This window comes from Pagrus major, chromosome 8 (genome assembly GCF_040436345.1).
Source record: "Pagrus major chromosome 8, Pma_NU_1.0".
In the NCBI taxonomy this organism is placed as follows: Eukaryota; Metazoa; Chordata; class Actinopteri; order Spariformes; family Sparidae; genus Pagrus; species Pagrus major.
This window is the reverse complement of record NC_133222.1, coordinates 14,146,208-14,165,431: the sequence shown is the minus strand read 5'-3', so window position 1 is coordinate 14,165,431 and position 19,224 is coordinate 14,146,208. Positions and strand designations below refer to the sequence as shown.

The following is a 19,224-nucleotide window of genomic DNA, read 5'->3' as shown; positions in this document are numbered from 1 at the left end:
CCGAACGCCCTGCAGGAGGTGAGGAGAGCACACAGATGTGCAAGCAGGTGTTATTTATTTTATTTATATATTAATTTTTTCTATTCAACCCTTGTGCCCACAATGCAGGTATTGTGATTTAAATTAGTGTAATAATAGGGTGCTTAAGGCAAATATGTTAAATATGGCACCTGTGTTTATGTGTATGATAGTGAAGAAAAAAGCTAATAAACTATTTATTGAACAATAAATAAATAAATATGGATGTACGGATACGGATATACAAAGAAACACACACAGGAGCCTGCTAAATGGCGGTTCGAGTCACTTTTAAAGTAGTTGAACAAAAGAACAACACGGTATCATCACCTCACAGCAAACAGCTCAAGAGTGTAATCTAACTCACCCTGAACAAATCACTGTGTTTTAATCAAAGCCTGTTGCTATTGACAACCATATTAGAAGAGACTGATGAGCTAATTGGCTGTAACCCTGATAGCCTAGCTAAGCCCCTATTCATCACAGGTCACCACAAACAGTGGTGCAGAGCAAAAAACTGCCAGAGGTCTGTTATCCAGCTGTACAGATCTACAGCTTAGTGTACCCAGCAGCAAGTTAACTATCGATCCACCCGGTAAACAAAGGCCCTGAGTGACGGGACCACAGAGCCGGCTACATCACTGGAGGGAAAGAGCTCAGCCACTGGACTGCTTCCAGCCAGACAGATCAGAGCACAGGGGAACAGTCTGCGGCTCAAAGGAGCCGACGCAACCAAAATATACACTTTTTACACACTGAGGAATAAAACCCTTTGCAGTTGGGAAAGATTGAGGCATTGTTATTTCCTGACCCTGGAATCCCCCTGCTTTTGGGGGAAACGTGAATGGGAAAAGGAGGAGACACCCGCGGCGTCGGCGTAGAAAGAATAGAAACATGTCAGTTTGGTCTCGGGGGCGTTTATTCTTCTGGGCTTGGTGTGTTTTCGATGTGGGAATCTGGGCAGACTCCTGTGTGGCCCAGTCTCCTTGCCTGTCTGTCTGGGTGACTGCATTAACACGTCCTCACACAAGGCGCCCAGCAATTGTGTGTGTGTCTGAATGTGTGTGTTCTGCATGTGTATGTGTATGCTGGATGTGCTACACCCTGTCTTAAGAGCACAGTTCAGCCCATCTCTTCCCTCCATATCAAAGCCTCAATAATTCATCCTACAACTCTCTTTTATTATATCCAGACATTTCCTCCTCTCATCTCCTGTCGCGGTTTTTACACACAAATACAGCTACAGTATTAATGCTGTATTTAAGATGCTCTCTGCTCTACTATACAGTATACAGCAGTAAATTACATACTTGTTAAGGCTGCTGGGCCTAAGTTTCTAAATCTCACTCGCAAATTTTAAAAGTGCCCATTCAAGCGGTTTAACACAAGCATATAGCTGACACTTGCTGCAACTATGTAGTCTACGTTTATTGTTTTAATCCTCTGCTGAAAACTTGCAAACGTCCAAAACTATTAATGAAAGTCCTTTTCCAAATATGTGAGGATTCACATTTCCATTACAACACGGCTTCTTTCGCACTGTTTACGACTGCACTGTGCAACGGCTGTTGGTAGCCAGCTCCTTGTCATCATGCAGTTTCAGGCTGTTTCGGTTTTTTTGGCAGTTACCGCCTATTTCTTGAAAAACGGAGATGGGATGACAAAATGGATCTGAAAGAGGAAGAGGAAGCTATCGATCATCCCCGACTGAGCTGCAACAACTAGTCAAAGTCGAAAGAAAATCAATCGCCAACTATTTTGATAACTGATTCATCGTTTCAGTCATTTATCAAGCAACGACGTCACACATTTGTTGGATCCAGCTCCTTAAATGTGAGGATTTGCTGCTTCTCTCTGTCATTTATGTTGGTAAATGAAGAATCTTTGGTTTTTGGACTGTCGGTTGGACAGAAGAGGCTCTGGCTTACTTTAGACTCTGGGAAATTGTGATGGACATTTTAAAGACTTATTGAGTAATTGTGAGAAAAGAAAACTGGCAGAATAATCAATATTGAAGTAACTGCTAGTTGCACCCTTACACCATGCCGAGCTTTGACCTGACTCCAAAGATAGTCCATTACCGGGACAACTCAGCCTGTTTAAACTGGTGTTTAAAACACAAATCAATGCAGCATGGTTCAACTCAGAGCAGCCAAAAGTGCCAATGGAGAAGCACTAATGGCAACATGCATCAAATACAGTACATGCTTGGCACACTAACATTAGTCAAAGATGGCGTCACCCTAACTGACTAACAAACATAAGTTCTGAATATTTCTCTGCTGTATGAATGGCTCCAATAACACTGTGCGAGCCACAAGTAATATCTCTGTATTCCTTCTTCTTGTCAGCTGTGCGAGCACTGCCAAATTATATCAGCATGTACAGCGTGTACAAGAAGCCGTATTGTGAGAAAGGCAGATATTTTGCTTGGCAACAGAAGAATTATCATATTCAATCCATGTTGCTCAGTGCACCTCTAACACTGCAGTATCAACAGAATGCAGGGAAAAGGCCGCCTCATTCAAGCAAGCAATTATCATGTTCATGCTGAGCATACATGTGCTCCTCTTTTATGCTATTTTTGCTCCCAAAGAATACATTACCTATTCAACAAATCCATTCCAGAGTGTGGTGAGACAGGTTATGAGTGTTTACATTATGTTGTATTGATCCAAGGCCGTGGCATGATGCAGTATTTAATGGAGTAATGGACTGGGTTTAAAGCACTGACTGGGCTTCATCAGCCTCCGTTCACACAATATGCTCATTTCTGCTTTTCCACTGACCTGCATCACCAAGGTTACACATACTCCATTACTCTCCACAGACACTTGCATATGGGCTACACACACACACAGAAAAGATTTTTTCTGCCTCCGCCATGCTATTTCTTTCTTTATCCACCGCTTACACCTTTCTTCCAGCCTCTCTCCCTCAGCCTCGCTCCTATTTGAGGAATCATGGTAAAAAAAAAAAAAAAAAACGCTCTCTCTTGCACTTTCCCCATCTACTCCCTTCTCATGCATTTTCTGCTCCCTCGCAGCAGTGTGCCTGCTCTACGTTTGATGTGGAGGTTGGGGGGGGGAGAAAGAGCGGAGGGGAGGCAAAGCTGGGGGCACAAGGTTACAATCGAAAAACAAGAGCAGGGGCGAAGAGGGATGGAGAGGATAGGTAGTAGTGGAGTGGCCCACGGAGAGCAGCGCTACCTGATCAATACAAATGCAAGATCTAAATTATTTAGACGGGCCTCTAACACTCGACTCTCACTCGCCTGTGGAACGCTACAGACGGATGAGCCAATCAGATGAGATGAGATGAGATGAGATCCAATCACCTGTGGGGGTACTTTACACACACACTCTCTCTCTCTGTCTCTGTCTCTCTCTCTCTCACACACACACACACACATACACACACACACAGATCTAAAGGAGGAGGCTGGCGGCCTTTGATGGTAGCCTTTAAAATTCTTGTCCATACTTCATTTCTGAGTACTGTTCACTTGGCCGAGGGGGATGAGAAGCCATGAGGCGGGAATGGGGGTGAACTTTATTAGCACTCTCGTCTAACACATAAGAAGGTTCTGTTTGTGTGTGAGGATGTGTGTGTGCATATTTGTGCTCTTGTGTGGATTTTGATAACGTGTAAACAAAGCAGGTGTTTGGCTGGCACAGTTTATCCAAACATCTGGACTGAATTCTAGGTAGGGATGCACAATAGTATTGGCACTTTGTCAGTATTGGCTGTTGAGGCTTTCAATAAAATGTCGCTGACTGAGTAGTTTCCTTATTTTTCCCAGTGACTGTGTTCATTTTGAAAAGCATTATTTGCCAGTGGGCCATCACAATAAAAATAGGCATAAATATAAGTTAATTTCACTACAAATAATATGTCTTTAAATAATATGTCTATATATCAGCCAACATGAGTTAGGAAATATCAGCATATCGGATACTGGCAAAAAGCTCATTTCATGCAACCCTAATTTTTGGCTAAAGGCTAAAGAGAGAGACTAAAGGCTTCACTATGAAACATGTAATGTAGGGTGGAAACAGATTTTCAATAAAGACATACATAAAGCTGCATTAAAGGCCATTTTAAATCACAGGAGGCTTTTTTAATACAATCTGAAATATAAACTTTAATACTAAGAGAAAATATAGTACTTCTTTGTCAGCTCTGAATGCCTGGTTATTATTCAGGGTTGGGTTTGGTGTTGGCAGAGTAACATGTGGATGTTACAGCTGTTCCCTCTCTGTAGCAGTCAGGTGCACCTTGGCTCCTGACCTACAGGCGCCCTTTGCTCCTGATCCCTCCCTCCCACTTGAACTCCACATCGGGACTTCTAAACGGTCACAAACAAGTCTGGAGTCGGCAGTTGCAAGTGCACCTGACATAGGTCTTACAAAACACTCATCACACTGTATGCATAGCACTCGCATCAACATGCACACACTCATACTTTATACTTGAACACACCACAGAGCACATCCCTTGGCCCTAAGCCAGCATGTAATATTGATGATGCGATGTGGTATGCCTCATTACAGACACACACAACCGTGCTCCTACTCAACTATTGATGGGCCCGGGGCTTTCCTCACCTCTCTGGATCCACCAGGAGTAATGTTAAGGCACAAAGTACCAGCACACACACAAATTCACAAGCACAATACTGGCTTTGCTGACAAGTCCCTCAGAGCTCATACACACAGTGACGACTAATCTGTAATGGAAAATTAATCTCTGCAAAACTCCATTCAGCCAAAATAAGATCACAAATAATTGCCAGTAAATCTAAAACCCTATTTTCCATCTAGGTTCATCCATGTGCAGAACATTATAGTACTTGTTTCATCTCACCGATTCTTGGTTTAAAATTGTTTGATTAATTCATCAGCTAGGATTTTACCTTGCGATCAAGAACACCAGGACTGCATTTACTCCTGGTATTACCTGGCTGCGTCATCTTAACCTTAATGCTGTAAAAAAAATCCCCAACGTGGGACAGACAAGGTACTGGAAGAGGACAGTGAACAGATGTTTAAAATGTGATAAGATACTAGAGTACGGTTTTACACCAGTCCCAAAGCAGTGTGTGGTTGCCTTTGGAAACGAATGCATCTGAGGCGGACAGAGAATCAATTTTTCTGGTTGTTTCTTTATTTATAGTACAAGCAGTGAGGGGGCAGCCATGATTGATATGTGGTTTTGGTCGATTCCTTGAACAAGACGCAGGTCTGTTAAATAGTGGAAAACCAAGACCAAAGTGCAGCTCACTGTATGCTGGGTCAGCAATCATAGGGACATGAAAAATCAGGCCCAGTGGCACCCTTAAAGCAATAGTAAAGTCTCCTTTAGGTGAAGAAAAGCATGGACGGCACTGTTGTTGGCAACAATTGGTGGCATGAGCTCATTCTTAGAAAACAGCATGGTGAGGGATTAGGTCGGACCTGGACAAAAGTCTAGGAGCTCCAAGAGAAGACAAGATTTATGTCGCTGCCTGGTCCACTTGTACTAAAGTCCCCGTGTGTTGGCATGGACTGAACAGCTCCTTTCTGCTCTTTGTGTACAAACACACCCACCACCCGACACCACACCTACATACCTAACCTTTACTTTACTTAAACAAGTCTTGGAAAAAATAATGAGAAATGACCCAAGACTGAAAAGGCACAGCTACACGATGTGGTTTTATGATTTGATTTGGTAAAACCAACCTACACCACAGACAGAAAATATTATAGTCTGTACTGTTGCATGATTATATCATAAGGTAGTAAATGCCACATAGCGAGGCAAGTAATTTGAAACGCAAAACACTACAAATGAGAGGCTGCAGCAAGAAGTATCATCAATGAAATCCCCAATTTTTTTTGTTTTTTCCAAGTGAACCAGGAGGACGCCCTTTTTGTTTCCAAATGGATGGAGGTTTTCCTGGCAACAATCTGGATAAAGATAGGCGACCATCTGACCCATATCCCACTGGCAGACACACACGTGCCCCAGAGAGGACCAGGAAATGGAGGCCAGACCATGGGGAAGCTATAGTTCCATCTGTTTCCATGGCCATGCCAATGTCGGGGTGCCACTTCACTCTGAGCTTCCTGAAATGGTTCAAACTGTCAGTCACCTGAACGTGACACCATGAAGGATATATCGCTATTTCCTCTGACAAGGAAGGAAAAGTGTGGTCCTTTCAACTGACCACAAGTTCAAGAATGCAGACAAACTAAATCTTGTAAGTATGAACGTCTGTACAGTTTGAGAAAATTGTGTGGGAAGTGTGTTTCTGCACATATATGTGTCATGCGGTGTTCTAGTCAGGTCTTAGAGGCATCATTCCATTGCGTAACCTTCTGGCACCATCCTGGCCTGCCGGCACTGCCATCTGCCGCTGTGAAGCGCTAGATCAGACACAACCTATCAGCCACTGAGCTTCTACAGGTCTGTTTAACCACAACATCCCCGACATGTTTTGCAAAAGGCTGAATGAAAGCAATTAATCTCTTGGGTCCAGTTTACAGGTCCTTTCATGATCAGATTATATCACACAGACTACTCTTGTTCTCGGTCCAAATCGCTCTGTCGAGGTTCTACTCTGTTTACCAAGGAGGGGAGTTGAAGCCTTCCTGCCTGCTCAACTTGGCTTCACCCCTGCAACAGCCGTGGAGAAAAACAGGAGTGAAGAGGCAGTTCTGTCACACACATCCTGTTCCTCACACATAATCTGCTTCAGAATCACACTTCATTGTGCTGCTCTCATACGATGCGATGTATGCGTGTGTCTGTTTACATTCATATGAGCCTGTGTGTCACATGCTTGAACACGAGCAAGCACAGGTGCACAGGTGCGCAAGTTATTCAACACAAAAAGGAGGATCATTTCATTCTCTTCCTAAGAATTTTCCTTTTAAGAAGTCTCCAGAGTATAAGAATTGAGTTTTTATGCTCCTTACTTCTTTTATGAATTCTGGGGTAGCAGTATTTACATATAATCTACAAGTCATATTATTCTGCAAACAATGTACAATGCTTTTCATTCTTAGTGATGTGTGAAAGGGTTGACATTTGACTTACAAGGAAGATACAGCCCCACTGGGAAGGCATGTCCATGGATCAACACGGCCAGATCAGTTATGACACAACTTTTCTTCTTAGTTTCTAACTGAACACTGCATGTTCAGAAGGAGCACATCACATTGTGACAACTCAAAGGCTATTCTCTTTACCTGAGACTGGCTTTGACAGCGAATCATCTCTCTGGGCTTTGGACATTATTCATTGCTTCATCGTACAGAGGCCTCAAACAGCACACAGATCTCATCTCAGTACCGATCTCTGCTATGAGACTCTTAATGGGTTTTGATAAGCTACAGTTCTGTTATGTGGATCTGGTCTTTATCAATCTTGATGAAATCTTGATAGAATGAGAAGAGAATGGACAAAGCAGCATTGTAAGTGTAAGAACAAGATACAACTGGATGAGAAAACATCAGAAAATCCTAACCCTGAAGCAATGAGCAACAACAGTCTGCATAATTACTCATCTTAAAAAGCAAGACATTTACTAAAGATTCAGTACAAAGGGAATGTCATTCAGAATGAGATGCATAATCGGTGGTTGCTGTAAAGGGTTATATTGTAATCAGGTTCAGGAACACCATGATTCTTTCCCTCTGTCACTTAGTGACTGCCAGGACTGGAGAGCGAGCTGTCCTTATGATCAACACCATGTGTTCTGCAGACAGAGAAAAGGCTTCAGCCATCCAGTCCTGACAAGCAAAGCATCCTCCTTTACCTACCAGAGTCATACTGAACACGCTAACACACAACTAAAAGCCAAGGTGTTTAACATGGGAACCATGAAACAGAAAATATAAACATTTTCGATGTAAACAAACGCAGGTTACAGAGGAAAGTTGCCACTGCACACAGCTTAGCCTTCCCCAGAGAATATCCCAGGAATGTGGGAGAACATTCAAAGCCCAGTCAGCCTTAAAAGACTGGGGTAAAACCCAAACCACAACTCCTTACCCAAACACGCAGTGTAACGTTAAATATATATATATATATATATGTATATATATATATATATATATATATATATATATATATATATATATATATATATATATATATATATATATATATATATATAAAAGTCTACAGCAGGCTCAACACATCCACTAAACACATCCATCAGTACGTGTCAAGAGACATCTCATCATCACACGCTAACCTCTTTGCAAAGAAACCTACAAACACTCAACAAAACACAGACAAACACTCAGAAACAACCATCAAGCCAGCTGTGAAAGTACACACAGACAAAATGCAGACGTTGGACAAAGACCAACACTGTTACATAACTCCCTTTCCATCTCACCTGCTCCATCAGGAGCTGCCCTGATAGGAAACAGGAAGGAGGTAATGAGGGCCAAGCTGTCAACCACAGCCAATAACCTCATTGCCTGCCATGTCCCTCTGAGGGACACCAGGCTACTTAGCCTAAGTGACCTCCGTCCCCTTCCCACAGCTAGTCTGTCCCCCACCTCACAGAATCCCCAACAGACCATCACAAACTGCTTCACAACTAAGCGAGCCATGACCGGAAGGTGTCTGTCAAAACAAGACCTTGAGACAAAGACGAGCAAGGATTTACACAGACATTTAGGGACAGAAGCTCATGTCAATAATAGTGACATCCTTTCAGTCCAGTTTGACTGATCTAACCACATAAGTCATGTCATTTGAGCAACCACTCCATACCCAGATCATTCTGAACTGAAGAAAGGAGTTCTTTATCATGACAAGCAGAAAGACACAACTGCAAAACAGTGCTCTTATCCGGAAACACACCACTTAATTGGCCAATGTCAGCAATAAGCTGATCGCTAGGGGTCTGGAGAACAATGACCAAGGCACAGAGAATTTAAAATCTCTCTGCACTGACGTTTCAGAAATTTGTCCCACAGGCCATCATATCCAATATCTCATATGAGAGTGAACACTGAATCACCTCTGTTATTAGACCTCTGTTCTGTTGGGTGTGCATGCTAATACAGCAATAAAAGAGGCAATGTGATAGATCCAAGGTAGGAAGAGAGAACTTTTGGTAATTCAAAGTTGCTCTTCATCATTTAATGGCCATAAAAGACTATTTCAAATCAGAAGCACAACCAAATCTGGCTGGCTTTAATCAATTCCTGTGTAAAAGAGCCCTGAAAGTCTCATGAAGACACATTAAAGGTGTCTTCTTCAGTGTGTCTTTTCTACCACTCTCTACAATTCTCCTAAAAACAGATTCTATTAGAATTAGCTAACCATCCCATCAAATGGTATTCATTTTAGCATAGTGCTAATTGGCTTTTTAACAGAATTTAGCCATGTGTTATATGCAGGAATCTAATACATACCATTTATACAAATATGCTGCATCTAACAGCAGACACCTCATGATCAAAACAGACCATCCTCACTAGAAAAATGGCCGTAGAGGTCATTCGTTCAAGCAGTAGTACGACCCACATTTAGGTTTATTGTTAGCTGGCAACCTCTAGTGGCTGCAGTAATTATGACGGAGGCAAAGGAGGAGATCAGGTGACATAGTATAAGAGCAACAAAGTCCCCAGAGGGCGGTGAATGGGACAAACAAGTACAGGACTTTCACTCAGGCGACTGCTGTTCATGTCCCATGCGAAACAAGCCATCGGTGAGTTCTTTTAACTTACGTAACATACTAAAACAAAAACTCATATACATATCATATCTTTTACATTGCTGATGCAGTTTAGTCATTTTAACCCAAGAACTTTTCCAAAAACCTAATCAAGTAGTTTTTTGCCTAAACCTAACCAAACTGAGACCACTTCACAACGTTAACCATGAGACGATATATGTCCCGTTCGCCTGTCTCTGGTACTCTCCAACATCATCTGTCATAGTTTTTATGTTGTGGTTGGAACAGTCATATATGTTGGGTCAAAACCAGAGATACATTTGCAGCAACGGCAGAGATGGTAATAAACAGCCTGAAACCCTGCCCACATGCACTGTAGGCAAACTATAGAGAACTATAGCTTCTCGTCCATCATTGTGTTAGCTGAGAGATGTGCTGTTTTTGTGACACACAACGTACACCTCTCCTCACATACAAGGAGACAAGCAGACCAAACTTATTAAATGTCAATGTCTTGGAGCCACTGAGTCATGTTTTATTAAAATGACTCACGGTGCTTGCATTGAATATTTTCCAAGATGAAATAGCCTTAAAAGTAAATGCTTTATTTTCATATCATACTTAAAAATATTTCGAAAAAAACAGTCCTGCCTGTTTGTGATTTATGCTGAAGTTCCACCCCTATATTTTCAACATTGCATATTCCAGGCTCATGAAGGCTTATATGATGAAAGAGAATAAGTAAGTGAGTTAGCACCAGGTGAACCTGCCCTCTTCTTAGCCATCCTCATGGGCTGACTTCAAACTGCAGTTTTTATCACAGTATCAACCTGGACTTTTGAACTGTTTGAGCTTCATGAAAAGTAAAAGAGATGGTGCTCATTTTATGCTGGACAGCAACGTTGTGTTTTGCAGCGTTCGAAAAACAAGTAGTCTTACATACAGTAGTGTGTGAGTTTTTAGGGAACACAGACTTCAAGGGGCCGCACTTGACAGAAGAGAAGCAACAATGAAGTGGTAGTGTTGTTGTTTCATTCGATGCCATTATCACAAAAGGAAAGGAAATAAAATATCAACATGTTTTTAAGCTGACACACAAAATCTGTCTGTCCACAAATGAGTCCGTCTTCTTGTAACATCTGTTCCAAGTTTTGAATACCAACTGCCCAGAAACATCTGGACACATCTCCCTTTTGCAAAACCAGACAGCTGCTCGGCCTATTAGCACCAACTACTCCATGCACATGCATGCATATGTGAGCACATACATACACAGAGCTCTCAGCACAAGCTCGAGCTGCCTGCAGGTCCTGCTATCACAGATATAATAGCTCTAATATGAATAATGGAAGTGTCACTTTACACAGAGTTCACTTTACATCCCCACTCTGTCAGTCCTATTAAGCATCTCCTCGACACCCTTTCCCCTTCGCCTGCATGCTTACACAATATTTTCTTCATTGCAGCACTTGTTTTTATAAACCACAATGTGACCCATCATAAGAAAACTGGTGCAATTTAGAACGAAACAGTGTTTTTACAGACGTGGCTTCTTTCTCTCTGCACAGTGATACTTCACAAAATCATACAGTATAATGTGTATCGATAGAAGGACTTAACCAAATGATTTAGGGAGGGATTCGAAGCAATTCTTCTGATGTAACGAGGGATAAATGAGACACAGACTGTGCTATTTGGTCTCATTTCGTTTTCCACAGAATTTATCAGCAGGTCCCTCATAGATCCTAAAAATACACAATTGCACACAGATGTAGCAGAAGGACAACATGATAATAGTTATTCAACTCGTCAATTTGAATTCAGTTCTCAATCCTGAAGCAATCCTGAAGTTTGGCAGTTCTTTTAAGACCTCAAAGACGTCCTGGGAGCTTGGAAAGGAAGCCAGGATATTGTGCCTCACTATTTTGCTCTCCGCTCCCTGCTCTTTCTTGGCGTGAAAATTACAGATTATGGCCAACTAAGTGAAAAAGCACTGACATTAGTCAAAGCCTGACATGTCTCCATAGCTTTTGGGTATGAATGTTTGGGTGGAAGGAGAGTGGCACAGTGGTGTGGGGGGGGCGGGGTTCATAGAGCAGGGGAAAGATTGATTTCTAATTAACAAGCTGGTTGCAGTAATGAAAGACTAGATGGTCTGTACTGGCAGTGGATCAATGGGGAGCGTTTCCCTTGACATCCAGTCTTAATCACACCGGCTCAGCTTGGTAAGAATGCACTCATTGCTGTAATTAACGCTGTCACGCTCCCTCCATCTCCCCTCTCTCATCCCCACCTCTTTTCTGTCTTAACCTCTACCTCAGACCTCTGCTTGCACTCGATAGCAGGGATCACTCAATTACTCTCCAGTATCCTCTGCTGTCGGGACACAGTGACGTGTGCACATAGACAAATGTGTTGAGTCACTGACAAAGACAATGTGATGCTTTTGTACTGCACTAAACTCACGTTCACCACAACACTTACATCTGTGGTTCAGTAGTCGACTACTTTAAACTTCAGCCAGGCCTCATTCACAGAGTCTGCAGTTGTCCCTGAAATTCCTCTGTAAGTATGCTAGTCTTAGGGTTTCTTAATTACTTTTAGTTATGTCTGAGTCATGTCTGCTGCAATTGTGACTCCAAACCAGTTTCATCTAAATTAAAGGTTGAGAATACAGGTATTCTCCTGATATTTACTCCATCCAGCCATCCCTTGTCTGCAACCACTTATCCTTTACAGGGTCACGGCGGGACTGGAGCTGATCTCAACCGACAGTGGGCAAGCGGCGGGGTACACCCTGGACCAGTCGCCAGCTCATCACCGGGCTGATATTTACTCGCAGGATCAAAAAGCATTAAATAAATAAACATTTGTCATTATTGACTGCCATCTCCAGAAGGGGCTGTGTGTGATTAAGAGTTGGTCTCATTTCATATTCTTGCTTCCGACAGACAGTTAGCACTGAGCGCTGGGTGACAGACACATGTTCCCAGCTCCAACAGAAGAAATCAGCCAAAGAGAGAAGTATACTGTCCTTTAGGTCGACTGGACAAAAAAATGACAACTTCCACATAAGGAAAAGGTTGTAGTGGATGAATGGGTCAAACACGACTTCAGCACAGGGGAATGGAGTTGGTGTCCTGTCTGGAACTAATTTTTGCCTTATTAAATTCAGTTTGTTTGTTTTTTTTAAATTTTCACTCTTCTCTCACAGTTTGGTGAGGTTTAGGCAGCAGAGCAACTATGTTAGGTTTGGAAAAAGATCATGGTTTGTGTTGAAATAAATCTTTTCAAAATGTCAACCACATGTTAGAAATACTTCTCCCATGCAAATGTGTTTATGGTCATTTTCCCAAGTTGCAAAGCTACAACATCACAAAGACGTGATTGGTCAGTCTCACGGGTGGTCCTGGAGCAACATTAATTATGATATTGTAGGAACAACACCAACCCAGTTATATCAGGTTGTCCGGATGGCATCAGACTCCCTAGAGTACTGTGAGACAAGACAGTGAGATTGCTCTGAATTTCAGTTGCCAATCACAGACGAGACAAAATCAAACACCTGATCCACTGAGGTGTAAGACATGCTGCTCCTTTGGGTACTCCTTGGTAGAGAGAGATATTTCTTATCTAAAAGAGAATGAATCATTGATAGCCTGTTTCTACAAGCTTGTTATCTTTGAGGACTGATTTTGAAGAGATTTTTTTTCAATGATCGCTGACTACATTACACAAATACTTTTAATAAAATATGGAAGGCAAAGGTTAGCATGCATTTCAGAAATCTTCCTGAGAAACCCCTACAGCAATAGAAATGTATGAATCTTTATTGTCTTCTACTGGGAGCATCTCTGTGGATGTTCTAATCCTGAGTCAGAGCTCACTGATGACACATAGACCTGTGGGGGCTGGTGGGTATGAGGTTTGATATGTGGGATTTCACAACAGAGCATTAGGGGAATGAAGTATTTTCAGGGGCCCTGTAAACACTAACCCCCTCACCCATGCTGTCACTTTCAGCTGGAGTGTGTGTGAGCTTGTGCATGTGCGCAGATGTGTAATCTGCCTCGGCCAGCCTGCCGTGTCTCTGTGGGCAGAGAGGGCCTGCTTGTTTGAAGGAGGCTGGCGCTGAATGGGGGGTAGCGCCGGGGCTAATCCGCCTGTGCCACGCGCCATGTGCCCAGCACCCAGCCAGTTGCACCACGCCGCCTCCTCTGTAGTGGGTCCATTGGAGCGCTACAAGGCCCTCTGAATGCTATCAGCACAGACGACACACTGCCCCCCAAGCAGGGATTACAGCTCTCACTCAATGAAGCCGCCAGGAGGAGGATCCAGAGCAAGAGGAGGAGAAGAAGGAGGAGGAGGTACACAATCCTCCAACAGGAGCTCCATTCTCTAAAAGGAAGAGGCCATCGGCAAAGCTGACACGCTAATCAACAGCGGCTGGGAAACCACCCCATGAGAAAAAGGCGTCCAGCACGAAGGACGGGGAGGAGGGAAGAAAGGTTTAAAAGGATCCATCACTTTTTAAAATCCGGCTTAGGGCCACTTGGTACTCCTTAAGGAGAATGAACACTGGTCCATTGTTGTGAGGTAGATTGGGATGGGGACATTAGCATGAGTTTGCATAGACGCACAGAGCTCTTAATGTCATAGGCAGACCGGTATTTAGGCTTTCTGAATGAAAAAAAATACCCTATAATTATGTTTACAACCTGTCTGTAAGTTGAAAGTAAACATCAAAGAGGCAGAAGCAAGGGGGGGAACTGTAATGTGCCAATAAAAAATAATTTAAATAGACTGTAGAGGGGTGCGTCCCCTGTGTTTTCAATTGGAAAACTTAAAAAACTTAAATACAGTGTGGTTGAGATTCATCCTCACACCCTCAGGGTCCAGAGGATGTTGTGTGGGCTCTGTGAGCCTATGTTCTGTTTCTCACTAAGGGTTTACCATAGGGAATGATGTATATACAATGACTGAAATTCAGCATTCCTCGTCAAAGTTAATCTCCAGCAACAACAGGAATGTGAGTAAGCAACGAACGGGAATCCTACCAAATGCTTCAGGCGTGGAAAAACTCATAATGTCACCATATTTTGGGTTGTTCCAGGAGTGGAATCTCTGTTGCTTCTTCTGCCGCCTGAAACTTAAACCTCCAGACACCAGAAAGAGACTCAAGCGAAACACAACGAGCAAGTACACACTGGGACAGCGGGAGCCGAGCATCTGCACACCCCAGCTTGTATTATCAACAGAGAGGCACTCCAAAATCAGGCAAACCCCCAAAAGGCAAGCACACACTCCAACATCCTGAAAATACTTACGCCCACTCGTCTGCCCACTCGTTAAAGTTATCGAAAACACAACTCGCATTTGCTTGTTAAGAGCTTTCTTGTTTTGGCTGGAAAATGAATCCGTTGAGGAAATTGAAAATAAAAAATGGAAGAGCTCCTCGCCGCTTGCCCAGATAAGACTGGCGCAGGCACACACCTCTGCCTGGCAGGGATCCACTCACTACCTTCAGTTTTAGCTCTCTCTACCACACCTGGCACCATGCTGGCATCATTCTGCCACCAGCCTGGCAAAGGCTAACAATGTCACTGTTATCTGAGGCGATTCTCCGTGCTCTGATGCAGTAAATCAATTTTCCAGAAATGTAGCATATAGGTGGCATCTGGGCCGTCTCAAATTCTCCAGAGCTGCTGCAGCTCACTGCCTCCTTATGAGAAAATACAAAGCAGAGGCAGAGCAAGTTTGCACTGTCATAGGATTGTACAGTATATTCTAATAGCTAGAGCATGTTCCTGTGAAAACAACTTGACACAGCCATTTAGCACCTGACAGGAGGAAAATAGTAACCTCCTGTTCATATTATCATGTTGTGTCCTGTTGTAATGTCCGCACAAAGAATTGTAATAGCCCGCTGATCAGGACGTTTGTGTTTAGCAAGTGGAACATCTGACCTGTCTCTATGTCATGATGGATCACCCACTAAGAGCTGAGTGCTGCGTGCACGGCCAAGCGTGCACGTGTGACAAAGGGAAGATTCCCAATGAATATCCATTCTCATTTCTCGCCCATCTGCTCCTTCATATAAAGGAAACTGGCATATCTCAGTGAATACAATGCTCTTTAAATGGATCATCATTCAATGTCCTCAAAGACAGAACACCCAAACACACCCAGCAAGCCTGGACAAACAGTAATACACTTGACACACTTCTCTCTACTCAGTGAAGTGACCTATTCAGACAAAGCAGCAGGAGGCAGAGAGGCTGAAGAGCCGGGGAGCTAATGAATGCACGGGTTTGGACCACTTGAAAGTGCGAGTGCTATCTGCATGTTGCTTTTGCTTTGCTCACAAGAGAGCCCTATTAAACCATTACCCCCCTTTTCCTCCATCGTATACCTTCTTTTTCAGCATCCCTGTTCCTCTGCATGAAAACTAGGCCAGCCTTTTGATGGTTCACTGACCAATGCTTGATGCACCGTAGGAAATACTTAAGTGTTTTCCCGGTCTTTTAAATAGATAAACAGAAAATGTTACAGTTAAGATGAACAGAGACATAAGGAGGGAGAGCAGGGACACCAGCCAAATCTAATCACGCTGCAGGAACAGAGCTCCAAGCAATGCAGCACTGACAAGAAGTGGTCAGAGGTCAGAAAACAGGCCCTTAACAGTCGCCTCAGAGGTTAAGAGCTGTAGAAGGCGATGATGACATCCGACGGGCGGCTGACGTCACTGCAAATTGATGCCATTTCGGTGAAAAGCCTCAAACATGGGCCCTGTGTTTCCATGATGTCCAGCTGTGGCTTTACTGATACGACCTGGTATATGGTAAGATAGTATCTGCTTTTCTAGAGCCTTGCCGGTGCCTGTGACCTTCATTTCAACACGACTGACTTGTTGTTCAACAGACATCAGTCACGGAAAAAACTCCCCCAACCACGACGAGTAATCAACTTTGCAGATAGATAATGGCCTCCTTCCCATTGCAAAACCCACTGAGTTGTTTCTGCTGGTTGGCAGGAGAGCTGCTGAAGTAATTCACAATGTCTAATCTGATAGGTTATCATGGGAAGAGCTGATGGCATTTTGTGGGGATGAATTTATCTCCAAGTTCCCATTAAGAATGTCATTTAGTGGCAACATCCAAATCTCCTTGAAATGTTGATTGTTTCTCGGGCCTCTTCAATCATTTGCACATGAAAAGCTCTGTGGACCAGGGACTTCTGTAGAGACCATTGACAGATTAGCAATGGCCATTTCAGCCTGTACTGTCAACTAGTTCTCTAAGCAGCCTCTCTTGTTTTGCCCTCTGTCACTCTCCCTCGCACCACTGCTTCTCCTCCTGTTTTTCTATTGTGGCACTGTGCTAGAGACAGCCCTGCCGAATCCCATTGAATATTGTTTGGCTTTCAATAGTGTGTAGGAACAATGAATATAGTGAGAGGGAGAGCCACACTGCCTACCTGAACACGCATGCCTCACCAGGGGCTCGTATGAGTGGCTCATTCAGTGCTCTACACTGACTTCAACAGCCCTGCATATAGAAACACACACAAAAACTCTACACTGTATATGCAAATACACGTACAGGGATACAAGCACTCACTTAAAGGGACAGTTCACCCAAAAATACAAAAATACACATTACTTCTCTCAACTGCTATTTATCCGTCTAGATTGTTTTGGTGTGAGTTGCAAAGTTTGGCAGATTTCAGCCGCCTCCTCTCGAATATAATAGAAGTAGATGGCACTCTAGTGATAAACTCAACTGCAAAGTCTCTTTTCAGAAATTGTGACCCAGTTACTCAAGATAATCTTGTTGTGAGCATTTTCATGTCGGAACTTTTTTCTCTCTATCGAGCTACAGAACACCCGCCAACCGAATCACCACGCAGAAGGAAACGTGCATCTACTCATGGTTGAGAGGCAAGCTAAATATGCTAACTTAGCTAGCCACTGTTACAGCTTAGCCAGAGGAGGACGTCAATAATGTTCACAACCTGTGCTGTCAAGAGCACGAGCCTCTCGTCCATGAGAGATGCATGCTACCTTCTGTGCAGTGATTGGTTGTGCGATAGGAGGTTTGCAGGTGTAGCTCGGCAGAGGGGCAAAAGTTCCGACACAACAAAGTCGGTGAGTATTCTTGAGTCACCAGGTCATGATTTGTTGGAGGAGGTTTTCAGATTTGTTTTGGGCGCTTTGAGAAGCACAAGGCACGTGCCATCTAGTTCCACTGAAGGCAGACGTCTCTTCGTCGACTCGCACCAGATTGATAACACTAGAGGTAAGAGGAAAATATGTAAGCCATGAAATTGACAGACTATTTGACACCAGACATAACAGTGTATTCTTGACAAACAAACATGCACTGTGCTTCAAACCACTGGCATGATAAACACAACTGTAGCTTTAACCACAAGTGCACACGCATCCATTACTAACTAGAATGAAATCAACAGAGAAATGGTACAAATTCCTCGACACACAAAGGCACTCAATCAATCTCACTGGCCCCGTTTCTGCTCATGCACCTCCATTTTTCCAGCTATTCTCTACTGACTTGCAGAGGACACCGCATTGCCACATAATTCCCTCACCAATCTTTTCCATTGTGCTTTCTAATCACACTGCGTAACACAGTAGAATCATGTCCCCTCTACTCATGATTTGAATCCAATGTGCTTTACTGGAAAGGTTATGTTTTCTGATACTAAAACAGTCTGTTTGGAGGAATTTTGCCTCTTCCTGTTCTCCCTCCGCTCTGTCACCATCCCTTCTTGTTGTTCATCTGTGAAAGTGAACATGTAACGTTTCCAGAGCAGGCGGGCAAGAACCAACAAGAATGAAAAACAGCACTCTCTGATTGTGTTTAGAAACAGGGTTCTGGGTTTCGTATTGTGATGTTGCTTCCTATAAACATGCGGTTGCTGAACGAAGAACATCTCGCATTCCCACAGCAGTGTTAAAGAAGGTCAGAGACAACATTTTCAAAAGATGCTTGAGAGAAATAAAGATTTGCTTCCTGAGTGTTACTTTAAAAGTGGTTCAAAAGGGTCGTTTGATTATTTAGAGGACGGGCTCAAATCCCAGCGTGACCTTACTTTTCTTTGCTTCATTCTCTGTTCTGAAAGATAAGGCTATATGTGGGCAGTATGAGAGTGTGTGTGTGAGTGACACTCTGTCTCCATTTGTCTTGTACAAGGATTGACCCGAGAGTCTGAATGCAGGCACATAAATCTCCACACATCTTTTCATTTCTCCTCCTTCTGTTTCCCAGCAGTTCAGAGTGTCTCTACAGTATTTCTGTTTTCATTCTGTCCACTATGACCCTGCCAATACACCCACCCTCTCAAACATTTCACACAGAGAGTAACGCAACCTCTCTTGGTCATTTCATTCTGATAGCTAAACACAGTAATCTCGTCTACAACGCACACACACACTGAGTACACTGCCCACACATGGTCTTATCACTCGAAAGCAACAGAGAGGCAGAAGGTCAGAAACC

The 19,224-nt window shown here is 43.2% G+C and overlaps 1 protein-coding gene across 1 annotated transcript in view; it reads right to left on the bottom strand.

Moving 5' to 3' along the window:
• The window catches only part of reln (reelin), a 94,558-nt gene that overhangs the window by 72,517 nt on the left and 2,817 nt on the right, over nt 1–19,224 (bottom strand). The window lies entirely within an intron of this gene.